General features: G+C 42.1%; 1 protein-coding gene across 2 annotated transcripts in view; it reads left to right on the top strand.

Moving 5' to 3' along the window:
* LRMDA (leucine rich melanocyte differentiation associated) overlaps nucleotides 1-16,749 on the top strand; it is a 1,262,633-nt gene that overhangs the window by 24,044 nt on the left and 1,221,840 nt on the right. The window lies entirely within an intron of this gene.

Raw genomic sequence — 16,749 nt, 5'->3', positions numbered from 1 at the left:
ATTGCTCCGTGGCATGTGGGATCCTCCTGGACCAGGGCTCGAACCCATGTCCCCTGCATTGGCAGGCAGATTCTTAACCACTGTGCCACCAGGGAAGCCCTGTGGTAACATTTTGAGCTGAGACCAGAAGGAAGTGAGCTATGCATATAGATATTCAGGGAGAGACTTTCCAGGTATAGAGAATAGCAAGGGCAAAGGCCCTGAGGTGGGAGGATGGTTGGAGAGTCTGGGAAAAAGCAAGAAAGCCAGAGCAGAATAAATGAGGAGGAAAGTGATTTTAAAGTCCATTATCTCATTTGAACCCTACCACAGTTCCCCAAGGTGGGCGTTATTAACCATAGTTTTACTGATGGGAATACTGAGACTCAGAGAGGTCAGGTCACTTGGCCAAAGTCACACAGCAGAGAAAGCTTCCAGCCCTGCGCCTCTGTGAACTTTTCCCGCTGTACCACATTACTTCTCTGGACATTACAATTGGGTGGCACTGCAGAGTGGGACCAAGAGTCCAGAGAGGGGGTGAGAGCTGGAGAAAACTGCAAGGTGGTGTACAGTTCCTGAGATGTCTGGAAGGTGTGGCTCTGCGTGCAGGCAGGACTTGCTCCTGTGGCCAGGAGGCCCATGGCAGCCCGAGCTGTAAGGATTCTTTAAGGCCGAAGCGCTGGGCTGTGACAGGGCAAGATGGATGAGAGCACTGGGCTTAGTACCCGACTGAATTTCCTGAGCAGTTTTCATCCAGATGGTCTCTGGGAGAATAAGGTTTAAGAAGATTGATTCCCTGGGAAGGGAGGACAGGAAGGAGAAAGGGCTCCTGGCCTGTCTGCTCCCAGTGGAAACGTCTCTTGTCTTTGAATAAAGGAAACTACTGCTTTGAACGGTGTGACTGGACGGGCTTAGTGGCTTGTGTGATTTGCAGGCCTCAAGAGTGGGGCGGGAGGACAGGAAAGGGGTGGTGATGGCTTTCCTGCCTGGGAGGAGGACAGAGGGGGAGGCGCCCCTCCTTCTGGGCAGGGGCACCTGCATCCCGTGCAGTGCTAAGGGTCCACTCGGGTGCAGTCTCCTCAGCCCCGCCTGGATTTCTCCATCCTCTGCTTCCTCTTTCACCTCTGAATGACTTCAGATCTCCTGTTGACCCCAAGTGCTCACAGCTTCATGCCTCCAGGTCTGTTCTCATGCTGAGCCTGGGCTTGGAAGGCCACCATTCTGTGGTGGGGCGGCCAGTGACGTGACACTTACTGTGTGTGTGTCGGGGGATAAATGAGACAGAGAACTGGCATCATGGCAGGAAAACTGGCATGAAAGTTGCAGAAACCTTCTGGGAGAGAAAGGACCAAGACTTGAAGGTATTCAGAGCTTTGGGAGCGTGTATGTGAAATGCTGTGAATGTTCTGAAACTAACTTGGCGATGGTTGTACATTTTTGTGACTTGACCAAAAACCGTTGAATTGAACACTTACAACGGATGAATTGTGGGATGTGTGAGTTGTATCTCAATAAAGTAATTATTAAAACAACACCAAAAAGACCCAGTGGCAGGGAAGGCTATTGAGGTCCCTGAGATAAAAATCATCATGGGACAGGCTTGGGACCGGTGGGCTGGCTGGTGGCTCTGCGTGGGGCAGAGAAGGCAGCAGAGACGAAAATCTGCCTCAGTCCAGTTGTTCTGGTTTGTGTCCTGGGATTTTGTGTGTAGCAAATTATTTTTTTTAATATACTTTTAGAAAATTTCAAACAGATGAAGGTACCAAAGGATTCATTAAGAAAATGTCAAATGGAACTTTTTAAAAATCCCAAAAGAGAATAGTATAATGAACTCCTGCGTACCCATCATCCGACATCAACAATTATCAACTCATGGCCATTTTTTTTTTTTCAGTCACATCCCCGTTCACTTCTGCCCTTTCCAGCTTATATTGAAGCAAATCCCACACATCATATTTCATCTGAAAATCACATTATTATACCTAAAAGAATTAATAGTAATTCCTTAAGATCATCAAATATCCAGTTATTATCCAGATTTCCAAATGCTCCATTAATGTCTTATTTTTAAAAGTTTTAGTTTGTCTGAGTCAGGATCTAAATAAGGCCACACATTGTGATTAGTTGATATATATATATATTTTAATAAATTTATTTATTTATTTATTTATTTATGGCTGTGTTGGGTCTTGGTTGCTGTGCACAGGCTTTCTCTAGTTGCAGCGAGTGGGGGCTACTCTTTGTTGCAGTGCGTGGGTTTCTCATTGTGGTGGCTTCTCTTGTTGAGAAGCATGGGCTCTAGGCGCATGGGCTTCAGTAGTTGTGGCATGTGGGCTCAGTAGTTGTGGCTCATGGGCTCTAGAGCGCAGGATAAATAGTTGTGGTGCACGGGCTTAGTTGCTCCACGGCATGTGGGATCTTCCTGGACCAGGGCTCGAACCTGTGGCCCCTGCATTCGCAGGCGGACTCCCAACCACTGTGCCAGCAGGGAAGCCCCATCTGAGTCTTTTTTTAATCCATAAGTTCCTCCTCTTTTTTTTTTTTTCTTGAAGTTGGTTTGTTGAAGAAACTGGATTTTTGTTCAGAAAAGTTTCTCACAGGCTGAATTTTCCCATTGTATGTTTAGCAAGCTCCTCTGGACTCTGAATTTCCTGTAAACTGAAAGTTGGGTCTCGAGGTTTGATCAGGTTCAGTTTTTTTGTTTGTTTGTTTTTTTCTGTTTTTGGCAAGGCTATGTCGGTGGTGGTATGTTATTCCATCAGGAGACACATAGTATCTGGTTGTCTTTCTTTTTGTGATACTCAATGTCTAGGTCCATAAATTCATAAGGGGCTGCAAAAATTATCATTATTCTTTCTGCATTTGTTGCAAAGAGAAACTTCTCCTCATCTACTATTTGGTTTCCCAGTGGTACAATTCATATAGGAAAGGCAGGATAAAGCTGGATTTATCCTTTTATCTACCAGTCTTGAAAAGAACGAGTTAGTTTCCTATCATTCTCCTGAGTTTGTTTGTTTGCTTTCAGTATCATTATGAACTCATAGATTTAAACATATTTGGTGAATTTCAATCCACTGCAGTTAGTTTTATTATTGATGTCTTACTTGTCCCATCTTTGTCCAATGGGAACACTTCAGTTGGCTCCCGAGTCCTTTTGACGCCACCCTAGTGGTCTTTGAAGAGTCCTCCCTGGCTGATATGATATGGCTCATCTTGTCCATTCCCTGCCTCAGAATTGGGATCAGCCATTTCCTGTGGGTGAATAAACCTAGGTACGTTTGTGGAGAGGAGCATCCTCTCTTACATCCTGTGTACCATTTTGGCTTGGGCACTGCATGACTCAAAGAGCTCAATCTGGTCCCATTAGTGCGGACAGAGAAAGTGGCTGAGGTTTCAGCGTAAATAGCACTTTCTCAAGAAAGCCCTCAGTGCTCCCCCAGACCACCTCAACAGCCCCTCTTTTACATTTCTTACTTTACTCATTTTGGCAACAGTCAACATTCTTGGTTGCAAGCAACAGAAACTATCTCTGCTGACTTAAATAGAAAAAGGATTGATTTTTTAAGAAGTATGTATTAGGATGTTGGTTTGCCTGTACTGACAGATAAAGATAGAGCATTTATTTCTCTCTTGTAAAAATGTAAGATGATAGGCAGTTGGAGCAGGGGAGGCTGCAGTGTGACTCTGCTCCTCAGAGTTGTCCAAGGGCCCAGGTTCCTTCTGTCTTTTTGCTCTGTATCCTCCATGACAGTGCTGTCCAACAGAATTTTTGGTGATGATGGAGATGTTCTTTACCTGTGCTGTCCAGTACAGTAGCTACTGGCCACATGTGTATATTGAACACTTGAACGTGATTAGAGCGACTGAGGAACTGAGCTTTAAATTTTATTTTATCTTAATTAATAAATTTAAATTACTTTAGGCTCATGTGGATAATGGCTCCAGGGTCAGACAGCATATGTCTAGAAGTTGTCCTCATCTGCCTGGCTGTGAAAGAGACTCTACCAATCTACCTTGTAGATTTCAGGATGGGAAGAAGGAGGAGGGGCAAGCAGCTTCCTTCTGAGGACACACATCAGTTCCTGTCCCTTCCCATTGGCCAGAACTTAGAGGGTCAGGCTTTGCTGCAAGGGAGTCTGGGAAATGAAGTCTCTATCTGGAGAGCAGTTGCTGCTACTAAAAGGAAGAAGAGGGAGAATAGATATTGTTGGACAATTAGAGACAAGGAAACTGGGTAGCTTTAGACTGTTGCCAGGAGGTGGGGACAGCAGAGAATTAGCTTTTGAGACCTCCAAGGCAGACATAAATCTCCAAATTCTCACTGTGTTGCTGATCCTGTATCTTGCTCACTCTATGTCTCCTGGGGCACAACTGAGGGGTTAATATTGCCACCCCAAATCTTACAACAGGATCCCCAAGTTCCACAGCTAGCTGTATGGTCATTTCATTATTTAATCCTCAAAAAAAATTCTAGGAGGAAAGAACTATCACTATTCCATCTCCAAATCTCAGCCTCCATCTTCACATCACCTCTTCGTGTCTGTCTCGAATCTCCCTCTGCTGCTCTCTCATAAGGGCACTCAGCATTGGATTTAGGGCCCACCTGGATAATACAGGATAAGCTCCTCTTTTTAAGGTCCTTAACTTAGTTGCATCTTTTGCCATATAAGGGAATACTCTCAGGTGCTCAGAAAGGACATAGACATATCCTTTTGGGGGTCAGCCTTTATCCCACTACAACCCAACTCACAAACCTGGTAAGTAGGTCCCTGGGTTACACAATTGCAGACACATGGTGTTTAACGTGGTGGCCCTATTGGTGACAGCAGAGCTGGAATTTGAATCCAGGCCAGCCTGATTCCAAAGCCCACTGTTTCCATCTAGAATTTAACCTCTAAAGGTTTGAGAGTTAGAGCAGTTCAAGAACAGATAGCTGTGGTTAGCTCAACACTGGTTAGATTCACGCTGAAGGCTGGATCTGAAGTTCTCATCCCGGTTGAACTTCTCAGCTCCAGCCAGGATCAGGGGTTTTCTTCTCTGTCTCTCTTCCCCCTCTTACTAGTTCCTTCACTGCACTGGTGGGTTGTGCTGTGCCTCTAAAAGAGAAGAATTCCTCACATCTGTAAAGTGATTTACCCCTTATAAAGCAATTTCATATAATATAAAGTTGAGGACTTTTTTTTTTTAGAATTGGTGCTACTTATTGTTCTTGATTTAAAAAGCAGAAGAGTTGAGATCCTTCGGTATTTTTAAGGAAAAACAGCCCCCAGATTAAGTTGACTTTGTAGCTGACCCTTGCTTGATTCCTTTTTAGGGTCAGTGGCCTTTGATAGAAAAAAAATACCCTCACTCCTGCAGCCTGAGGAAGTGGAAAGACAAAGGAGGCTTGAGCAGCTCAAGGCAGGAAGAAGGCAGCCCAGCGTGGGAGCTGCTCCCCAGGGCAGGGGGCTGTGGAGAAGGGAGCTGCCCAAAGGCCTTGCTTGCCTCCATGGGGAGGCTGGTTCCAGGCTCTTCAGAGCTGGGTGCCAGGCTGGGAAGCAGTACCCAGGGGACCAGCCCCTAACTGGGTGTGGCTGCTTTTCCCCGAATCCTAGCATGTGCACCCTCAAGGGCACTCATGCCCATTCACTGCAAAGCTGCACACGTTTCCATACTCAGAACCCATATTGACACGCACTGGTGCACGCGCGCGTGCACACACACACACACACACACACACGTCTATTTTTGAATAATACTTGCTAGCACTTATTAGGTACTTCCTGTGTACTGGCACCATTTGATCAAGTGCTTTTCACTCATGAATTGGTTTCAGTCATTACCACAACCTTGTAAGGTAGGTAATATTATTTTTCCCATTTAACAGATGTAGAAACTGAGGAACAAAGAGACTAAGTCACTTGCCTGAGTTGGATTTGAACCCAGCCTATCTGGGCCTAGAGTCCACACTGCTTCACCCAGGCCCCCATCTACTCTGGTGTGACACATATGCATGTACACACACACATTGTGCCACTCACAGTGCTACCAGTTTGTGTGCAAATGCTCTCTGACACACACACTTACTGCTGACCCTACACGTGCACTCCTGCTGCCCCTCCTGCCTTCCTTCCCCTCCTAGGGACCAGTTTTCTTCTGAAACCAATGGCGGAGGCCCGGCCAGCCGGGTGTCAGGGTCAGGATGGGGGCAGGGTGGCCGCTGACAGGGTGATGGAAAGCAGGAAAGTCACAAATAAGCAAACAGCCCTGCCTGGACACAGCCTCGCAGAGCGTTTCCTGAATGTCCAGGGACATGTTTATTTTTCGACGACTATCCAGAGCCGACCCCAAGTCTTTTCCTTCCGAATGGCCGTCTTGATGGAGCCATGGTGCTGTGGGTCTGGCTTGTTCAGAGCTGATGTTTACAAATGTCTCTCTTCTCTAACAGAGGCTGGGAGGCCCTAGTGGGGTGGGTCCCATCTTACTTTTCAACCTCATCCCTCCAACCCCAGGTTCCTGGCTGCTGGCTCTCTGACCCCACACCCTTCAGCCCACTCCAGCCCCCCTTCCTTTGTTTGAGCTGTCCTTTGCCTGGGATGGCCAATTCCTGTTTTCTAGGTAAATCCTACTCTCCTTCCTGGGTCTAACTCAAATGACATTTCCTCCAGGAAGCTTTCTAGGATTCTTTCAAGGTATAAGGAATCTCTTCCTTTTCTTGGCACTGAAAAAAAAGTTAAATTTTAATTGTGGTAAAATACACATAAAATTTACCATCTTAGTCATTTTTAAGTGTACAGTTCAATAGTGTTAAGTACATTCACACTGATGTGCAACCATCACCACCATCCATCGACGGAACTCTTTATCTTGCAAAACTGAAACTCAGTCCCCACTAAACAGTACCTCTCCATTCACCCGTCTCCCCAGCCCCTGCAACTACCATTCTACACTCTGTCTCTGTGAATCTGACAACTCTTCGTACCTCATATCAATGGAATTGTACAGTATTGTGTGTGTGTGTGTGAGTGACTGATTTATTTTACTTAGCATAATGTCCCCAGTGTTTATCCATGTTGTAGCACACATCAGAATTTCCTTCCTTTTTAAAGGCTGAATAATATTCCATTGCATGTATATACCACATTTTTTTTATCCATTCATCCATCAATGGACACTTGGGTTGCTTCTTCCTTTTTGCTATTGTGAGTAATGCTGCTATGAACATGGGTATATATCTCTTTGGTACTTTGTTCTTTTAACACAGCACTTGTTTGTCCATTCATTTGTTGATGGATATTTGACTATTTTCCAGGTTTGACTATTACAAATAAAGCTGCTATAAATGTTTGTCTACAAGTCTTTATATGGACCTATGCTTTCATTTCTCTTGGACAGATATCTGGGAGTGGGCTGGATATGCTAGGTGTATATTTAACTTTCTAAAGAGACTGTCAAACTGTTTTCCAAAGTGGTCATACCAATTTACATTCCGAGTAGCAATGTACGAGAGTTCCTGTTCCTTCGTATCCTCACCAACACTTGGTATGATAAATCTTTTTTATTTGAACTAGTTTAATAGGTGTGTAGTGGTGTCTCATTGTGGTTTTAATTTGCATTTCCCTATTGACCATTATTTCTCATTTCTCATTATTTTTCACTTCTTTGGGAAAGTGTTCAAATCTTTTGCTGATTATTTTTTTATTGGGCTGTTTGTTTTCTTATCATTGAGTTTCGAGAGTTCTTTGTATATTCTGGATATAAGACCTCTATCATATGTGATTTGTAAACATTTCTCCCAATCAATGACTTGTCTTTTTATTCTCTTAACAGTATCTTTTGAAGAGTAGAAATTAACTTTGTTGAAGTCTTATTTATTATTTTTTCCTTTATGTATATGCTTTTAATGTCATATCTAAGAAATTTTTGCCTACCCAAAGTGACAAAAATTTCTAGAAATTTTTTGTTTTTCCTTTGGGGCTCCACCTTTTAATTGTCACATTTTAGGGAAGGAACGGAGTAGGTGATGTAATAAAACAAAACAGTAGGCATTTCATCACGATCACACCAAACTGGAAAGCAAAACATATCACTTGATAGCCTTGGAGGAGTGTATTTATGGAAAACTCCAGGATTCTCTGGAATTCACACTGTACAGGAAGCCCTAGTTTCTCATCTCTCCTTAGCAAGGTAGAGAATAAGAGAGAAAAGAAGTCACTACCGGCAGACCGAGAAGATGGCAGACTAGTGTCTCTGATAAACCACCTTATTGGGGTTTGGATGCCACTTTCTTTTATAGCACAGAAAGGAGTTAGAGACGAGGAAGTAAAGTAAAAAGGCCATATGTTTTGCAAATATCCCCTGGAACTGCCAGCCTGGGTAAGGGGATGTGTTAAAGTCTTTTTTTTTTTTCCTTTTGGCAGCCATCCACAGGTGGGCAGGGTCAGACTGTCTCCCTCTGGGTCCTGACTCCTGGAGGTGGGAGGCAGCGACTGCTGAACCTGAGCGCGGGTGACCGTGGCTCTCCGCGTCCTTCTCTGACAGCTTCCGCCCTGCTGGCCAGTGGGCAGTGAGCCCAGCGTGGACGCCCTCCCCCACTAGAATTTTTATAGTTTTAGATTTTACATGTAAGTCATGATCTATTTTGATCTAATTTTTTTACATATATATACATAAGTATATATATTCTGTTTTTACATTCTTTTCCATTATAGGTCATTATAAGATATTGAGTATAGTTCCCTGTGTTATACAGTAGGTCCTTGTTGGTTATCTATTTTATATATGGTAGTGTGTATATTTTAATCCCAAACTCCTAATTTATCCCTCTCCCTTCTTCCCTATTAGTAACTGCAAGTTTGTTTTCTGTGTCTGTGAGTCTATTTCTGTTTTGTAAATAAGTTCACTTGTATCCTTTTTTTAGATTCCACATATAAGCAATATTGTATGATATTTGTCTTTGTGTGGCTTACTTCACTTAGTATGATAATCTATAGGTCCACCCATGTTGCTGCAAATGGCATTATTTCATTCTTTTTTATGGCTGTGTAATATTCCATTGTATATGTGTACCACATCTTCTTTATCCATTCCTCTGTCGAAGGACATTTAGGTTGCATCCATGTCTTGGTTATTGTAAATAGCACTGCAGTGAACATTGGGGTACATGTATCTTTTCGAAATATGGTTTTCTCCAGATATATGCCTAGGAGTGGGATTGCAGAATCTTATGGTAGTTCTATTTTTGGTTTTTTAAAAGAACCTCCATACTGTTCTCCATAGTGGTTGTACTAATTTACATTCCCACCAACAATGTGAGAGAGTTCCTTTTTTCTCCACATCCTGTCTAGCATTTGTTATTTGTAGACTTTCTGATGATGGCCATTCTGACTGGTGTGAAGTGGTACCTCATTGCAGTTTTGATTTGCATTTCTCTGATAATTAGTGATGTTGAGCATCTTTTCATGTGCCTTTTGGCCATCTGTATGTCTTCTTTGGAGAAATGTCTTTTTAGATCTTCTGCCCATTTTTTTTTTTTTTGGCGATACACAGGCCTCTCGCTGTTGTGGCCTCTCCCATTGCGGAGCACAGGCTCCGGACGTGCAGGCTCAGTGGCCATGGCTCACGGGCCCAGCCGCTCCGCGGCATGTGGGATCTTCCCAGACCGGGGCATGAGCCTGTGTCCCCTGCATCGGCAGGCAGACTCTCAACCGCTGCAACACCAGGGAAGCCCCTTCTGCCCATTTTTTGATTGGGTTTTTTTTTTTAATTGAACTGCATGAGCTGTTTGTATATTTTGGAGATTAATCCCTTGTCAGTTGCATTGTTTGCAAATATTTTCTCCCATTTTGTGGGTTGTCTTTTCATTTTGTGTATGGTTTCCTTTTCTGTGCAAAAGCTTTTAAGTTAAACTAGGTCCCATTTGTTTATTTTTGTTTTCATTTCCATTACTCTAGGAGACGGATCCAAAAAGATAATGCTGCTATTTATGTCAAAGAGTGTTCTGCTTATGTTTTCCTCTAGGAGTTTTATAGTATCCAGTCTTACATTTAGGTCTTTAATCCATTTTGAGTTTATTTTTGTTATGGTGTTAGAGAATGTTCTAATTTCATTCTTTTACATGTAGCTATCCAGTTTTCCCAGCAGCACTTATTGAAGAGACTGTCTTTTGTCCATTTTATATTCTTTTCTCCTTTGTTGTAGATTAATTAACCATATATGTGTGGCTTTATTTCTGGGCTTTCTATCCTGTTCCATTGATCTATATTTCTATTTTTGTGCCAGTACCATACTGTTTTGATGACTGTAGCTTTGTAGTATAGTCTGCAGCCAGGGAGCCTGATTCCTGCAGCTCTGGTCTGCTTTCTCAAGATTGCTTTGGCTATTTGGGGTCTTTCATGTTTCCATACAAATTAAAAATTTTTTTGTTCTAGTTCTGTGAAGAATACAATTGGTAATTTGATAGGAACTGGATTAAATCCATAGATTGCTTTGGATAGTATAGTCATTTTGACGATATTGATTCTTCCAATCCAATAACACGGTATCTCTTTCCATTTGTTTGTATCACTTTTGATTTCTTTCATCAGTGTCTTATAGTTTTCGGAGTACAGGTCTTTTGCCTCCTTAGGTAGGTTTATTCCTAGGTATTTTATTCTTTTTGATGTGATGGTAAATGGGATTGTTTCCTTAATTTCTCTTTCTGACCTTCCATTGTTAGTGTATAGAAATGCAACAGATTTCTGTATATTAATTTTGTATCCTGCAACTTTACCAGATTCACTGATGAACTCTAGTAGTTTTCTGGCAACATCTTTAGGATTTTCTGTGTATAGTATCATGTCATCTGCAAACAGTGACCGTCTTACTTCTTCTTTTTCCATTTGTATTCCTTTTATTTCTTTTTCTTCTCTGATTGCTATGGCTAGGACATCCAAAACTATGTTGAATAATAGTGGTGAGAGTGGACATCCTTGTCTTGTTCCTGAACTTAGAGGAAATGCTTTCAGCTTTTCACTGTTGAGTATGATGTTAGCTGTGGGTTTGTCCTATATGGTCTTTATTATGTTGAGGTAGATTCCCTCTATGCCCACTTTCTGGAGAGGTTTTTTTTTTTTTTCATGGATTCCTTTAATGCGTCCAACATAAGTTCTTTTCTTTTTTTTTAATCGAAATATAGTTGATTTACAATGTGGTGTTAGTTTCTAGTGTGCAGCAAAGTGAATCAGCTATACATATACATATATCCCCTCTTTTTTGGATTTGTTTCCCATTTAGGTCACCACAAAACATTGAGTAGATTTCCCTGTGCTATACAGTAGGTTCTCATTAGTTATCTATTTTATACATAGTATCAATAGTGCGTATATGTCAATCCTAACTTCCCAATTCATCCCACCCAACATAAGCTCTTAATCTGAGGTCTGTAGATGAAAGATGTGTGCATATGAATTATTCTAGGAAGAGCCTGAAGAGGTTTTTTTTTTTGTCATAAATTGATGTTGAATTTTATCAAAAGCTTTTTCTGCACCTATTGAGATGATCATATGGTTTTTATTCTTTCATTTGTTAATGTGATATATCACACTGATTGATTTGCAGATACAGAAAAATCCTTGCATCCCTGGGATAAATCCTCCTTGATCATGGTGTATGATCCTTTTAATGTATTGTTGGGTTTGGTTTGCTAGTATTTTGTTGAGGATTTTTGCGTCTATGTTCATCAGTGATATTGGCCTGTAATGTTCTTTTTTTGTGGTATCTTTGTCTGGTTTTGGTATCAGGGTGATGGTGACCTCATGGAATGAGTTTGGAAGTGTTCCTTCCTCTGCAATTTTTTGAAATAGTTTCAGAAGGATGGGTGTTAATTGATCTGATTTTTTGCACATGGTTTGAGGTATTGATTGAATTTCATTTTTTACATATATGTAAAAAAATGTAAAAGAATTTCATTTTTTACATATATTCAGTTGTTTCAGCATCATTTGTTGAAAAGACTATCTTTTCTCCACTAAGTTACCTTTACATCTTTGTTGAAGATTAATTATTCACTTATTGTGGGTCTTTTTCTGTTCCATTGATTTATTTGTCTACCTTGATGTCACCATCACACTATCTTGATAACTGTAGCTTTATAATAGGTCTTGAAATCAGGTAGTGTTAGACCTCCAACTTTGTTCTTTTTCCAAGTTTTCTGGGCTACTCTAAGTCTTTGTATTTCCATATGGATTTTAGAATCAGCTTGTCAATTTCTAGAAAAAAGCCTGCAAGGATTTTGATTGGGATTGCTTTGATTCTGTACATCAATTTGCGGAGAAGCGACATCCTAACCATCTCTGACCTATGAACATGGTATTTCTCTATACTTATTTGGATCTTGTTTATTTTTCTTTCAGTAGTGGTTTGTAGTTTCTAGTACACAGGGCTTACACATCTTTTGTTAGATTTATCCCTAGGTAGTTCATATTTTTGCTGCTATTGTACATGATATTTTTCAATTTTAATTTCCAATTGTTTATTGCTAGTATATAGAAACACAATTTTTTTTTGAAATTGATCTCGTATCCTGTAATCTTGGTATACTTACTTATTAGTTGTAGTAGGTTTTTGTAGATTCCAAGGGATTTCCTATATAGATTATTGCATCATATACAAATAAAGACAATTTGCTTCTTCTTTTCCAGTTTTTCCTAAGGTGTCTTCTTAGAAATCTTTCCTTGCCTTATTGGATTGTCTAGAATCTCTAGTACAATGTTGAATTGGAGTGACATAATCTAACATCCTTACCTTGTTCCTGATCTTAAGGGAAAAGCATTCAGCCTCTCACCGTTAATTATGATGCTGGCTGTGAACTTTCCATAGTGCCCTTTATCAAGTCAAAGATGTTTCCTTCTGTTTCTGGTTTCTTGAGAATTTTCATCATGAGTGGGTGTTGGATTTTGTCAAATTCTTTTTCTGCATCTATTGAGATAATCAACTGGTTTTTAGCCCCTTCTTTCTGTTAATGTGGTGTATCACATTAATTGATTTTTGGATGTTAAATCAACCTTGCATCCTTGGGATAAACCCTTCCTGGGTTTATCTTTACATATTGATGGATCAATATTTTACGTATTGATGGATCCAATTTGCTAAAATTTTGTTAAGAATTTTTGTATCAAGTTTTATAAGGGATATTGGTCAATCGTTTTCTTTTTTAGTAATGTCTTTGGTATCAGAGTAATGCTAGCTTCATAGAATGAGTTCAGAAGTATTCTGTCCTCTTCAGTTGTCTGGAAGAGTGTGTAGAATTGGTATTATTTCTTACTTAAATGTTTGATAGAATTCACCAGTGAAACCGAAAGTAAAATAGTTAGCTAGTGGGAAGCAGCAGCATAGCACAGGGAGATCAGCTAGGTGCTTTGCGATGACCTAGAGACGTGGGATAGGGAGGGTGGGAGGGAGGCTCAAGAGGGAGGGAATCTGGGGACATGTGTATGCATATGGCTGATTCGCTTTGTTGTACAACAGAAACTAACACAGTATTGTGAAGCAATTATACTCCAATAAAGATCTATTCAACAAAAAAAAAAGAATTCACCAGTGCAGTCTCTGGCCCTGGGAAGTTTATAACTACAAATTCCAATTCAATACGTATCTATAATAGATATAGGAATATTCAGGATATCTGTTTCTTCTTGAGTAAGCTTTAGTAAGTTGATGAAGAATTTTGGCCATTATTTCTTCTTTCCCTTCTCCTTTCCTTTAGGGATATATTCATATAATATTCATATACATATTCACATAATATATATTATATGTATGTATGTGTACATATACATATATATGTGTGTGTGTGTGTGTGTGTGTATATATATATATATATATATATATATATATATAAAAGGCTGCTTGAGTTTTTCCACAGTTTATTGATGATTAGTTCAATTTTATTTCTCGAGTTGATTTGGGTCTTTTTTTATGTCTTCTGTGTCTCTTCTCAACATGTTTGCTCTTTCCTCTAGCTTTTGAATATATGGATACAGTTATAATAACTGTTTTAGTGCTCTTGTCTGCTACTTCTAATATCTGCATCATTTCCAGGTTTTACTGATTGATTTTTATCTTCATCGGTTGCACTTTCCTACTTTTTTGCATGTGTGGTAACTTTTGATGGATGCCAGACTTTTTTTTTTTTTTTTTGCGGTACGCGGGCCTCTCACTGTTGTGGCCTCTCCAGTTGCGGAGCAGAGGCTCCGGACGCGCAGGCTCAGCGGCCATGGCTCACGGGCCCAGGCGCTCCGCGGCATGTGGGACCTTCCCGGACCGGGGCACGAATCCGTGTTCCTTGCATCGGCAGGCGGACTCTCAACCACTGCGCCACCAGGGAAGCCCGATGCCAGACATTTTGAATTTTACTTTCTCGCGTGCTTTGTGTTCTTACAAGTCTTCTTGAGCTTTGTTCTAGATGCCATTATGTTACTTGGAAACAGTTTGATCATTCTGAGTCTTGCTTTTAAGATTTGATAGGTAGAACCAGAGTAGTGTTAATCTAGGGCTAATCTTGTCTCACTGCTGAGACTAGACCCATCTAAGTACCCAATGCCTATTGGAAACCAAAAATATTCTTGGCCTTCTAATCTTTTCTGGTAGTTCTTTCCCTGGCCTCGGGTAGCATCCTTATACACCACGCACTGCTCAGTACTCTGCTGAGTACCTGAGGGGGAGGTGCTCATCTCTTGGGTTGTCTCTCTGTGCAACCCTTTCCTCTCCAGGGCTCTATCCTGCAAATGCCAGGTGCCCGGGTTTCCTCAGAGACCATCTTAGCTCCATCTCCTTAACTCATCATATTAACTAAGCTCTGTCTGGGATTCCTCCTCCCTTTGTGGTATCCTGGAAACTCTCTCAAGGCAGTGATCTTGGGAAAGTGCATGGCTCACCTCGCTGATTTCCCATCTCGGTTGCTGTATGTTCAGTGGCTCGAAAATTGTCTCATATACTTTGTACAGTGTTTTAGTTGTTTCACGTGGGAGGGTAAATCCATTCCCTGTTGTTCTATCTTGGCTGGAAGTGGAGGGCGCTCAGTGCCCTTTGGCTTTTAGCAATAGTGCCGTCAAACCGGGAGGCTAGCAGTTCCGGAGGAGTCTGAGGTGTGTTACGGGGTTGGCTGGAAGAAGAAGGGTCAGTTTATATGAAAGGGTGAGCATCTCTGTGCCCGTAGCTATGTATCTGCTATCCCTGACTGCACATCTGTCTGCACGTCTGAATGCATTCTGCTGGAGTCTGGGAAGCTGTCTGTGGCTGGCCCCCTGGAACAGGGTCCCTCCTTTTGTCTGCTCAGGTGAGACTCTAGGCTGCTCATACAATCACTCTGCCAAATTTCTGGATGTCCCACACCAGAGTCCATTAGGCCTGCGCTGGCCTGGGTACAGCCTGAAGATGAGGCCAGCAGACGTTGCCTTTTGTAGTCAGGTTGGGAAGACGGGGTGGGGAGCAGAATGGTTTTCCTGTGTTGAGTCAGCTGGGGCTGATCTAGGGGCCCTGTCTCTCCTTTCCCTTACACAGAAATCCCATAGGCCCCAGGCTGACCCTTCTGTGGTTCCTGGCTCGAGTGCTGGTCTCTCTGGGCATAGGATGGGTCTGGTTGTTGCTATCAGCCCAGCCCAGGCCAGGCCTTGGAGGAGCACGACCTGGTGTTTTGCACTGTGAATTTTTCCATGGGCCTCCAGGAGAGCCAGTACCATCACACTTCCAGGCCATCCGGCCTTTCCCAGAACTCTCTGCTTTTCCTCTTTTGCTCTTGTCACTCATGCCAGGAGGTAAGCAAGGGCTGACATTGCCCAGGCCACCTCCACAGCATCCAGCTCATTCTGAGGCCTTTTTTTCTAAGGGTGGACAGTAGCATGCAAAGCTGTGTCCATAGCAGGTGGCAAAGTTTCCGTGATACTTGGAATAGAAGAAAGGTGTATTTTTAAAATCAAATTAAATTTGGTTTAAGGCCCCACTTGTCAGGACAGATAATTGGCCCTAAAATTCTAGAACTTGTACAGACCAAGAAAAGGGGTGGGGGGGATTTAATCCAATTAAGTATATTAGGTAAAAAATCCCTAATGACCTGAGAAATCTGTATTCCAGGGAAATTTTCTCACAGATCCATAAGGGGCATGGACATGTTCACTGAGGCATTGTAGATAGCGCTGTGGAGTTGGCGGCAATCTGGCTGATATCCTGCCTGAGGGGGTATGAGAACCAGGTGCAGGGAAAGCCTTACAGTGCAGTATCTCTCACTCTATGATGGCCTTTGTTTAAGCTCCTCCTGTGACGGGCAGCTCAGAGTGATGTGTTATGTTGCTGGGAAGCTCCAGTTGTGCCAGAATTACTTCTCACTGCAGACGATCGCAGTGAACCTGGTGGAGGTATGCATTTGGGAGAAACATCATGTATTCAGTCATTCATTCATTCATTTGACAGTTGTGGGTCAACAGCCTCTGCTAGGGTTTGGAGATGCAGGGGTCTCTGCTTACAGTCTAGTGAGGAAACAGATATTAAACAAACATGTCATTCAAATGGATGATTCTATCAATAAAGAAAAATAACAGCATTGGTATAATAGAATTAAGGTTCCTGGGGGATAAGTAAAGGAAGACACCTCTGAAAAAGGAACACTGAAATGAGACCTGAGAGCTGAGTAGAACTAGGCTAGAGAGGGAGCAGGGACAGTGTGTTCCCGGTGGGGTCCTGAGGCATTGGCCCCTTCAGTGAACCCTCTGCCTGGCTGGAGGGAGGTGTGTGAGCCAGAGGGAGCGGAGGAGAGGA

Source organism: Delphinus delphis, chromosome 16, assembly GCF_949987515.2.
Source record: "Delphinus delphis chromosome 16, mDelDel1.2, whole genome shotgun sequence".
NCBI lineage: Eukaryota > Metazoa > Chordata > Mammalia > Artiodactyla > Delphinidae > Delphinus > Delphinus delphis.
This window is presented reverse-complemented; position numbering and strand designations above follow the sequence as displayed.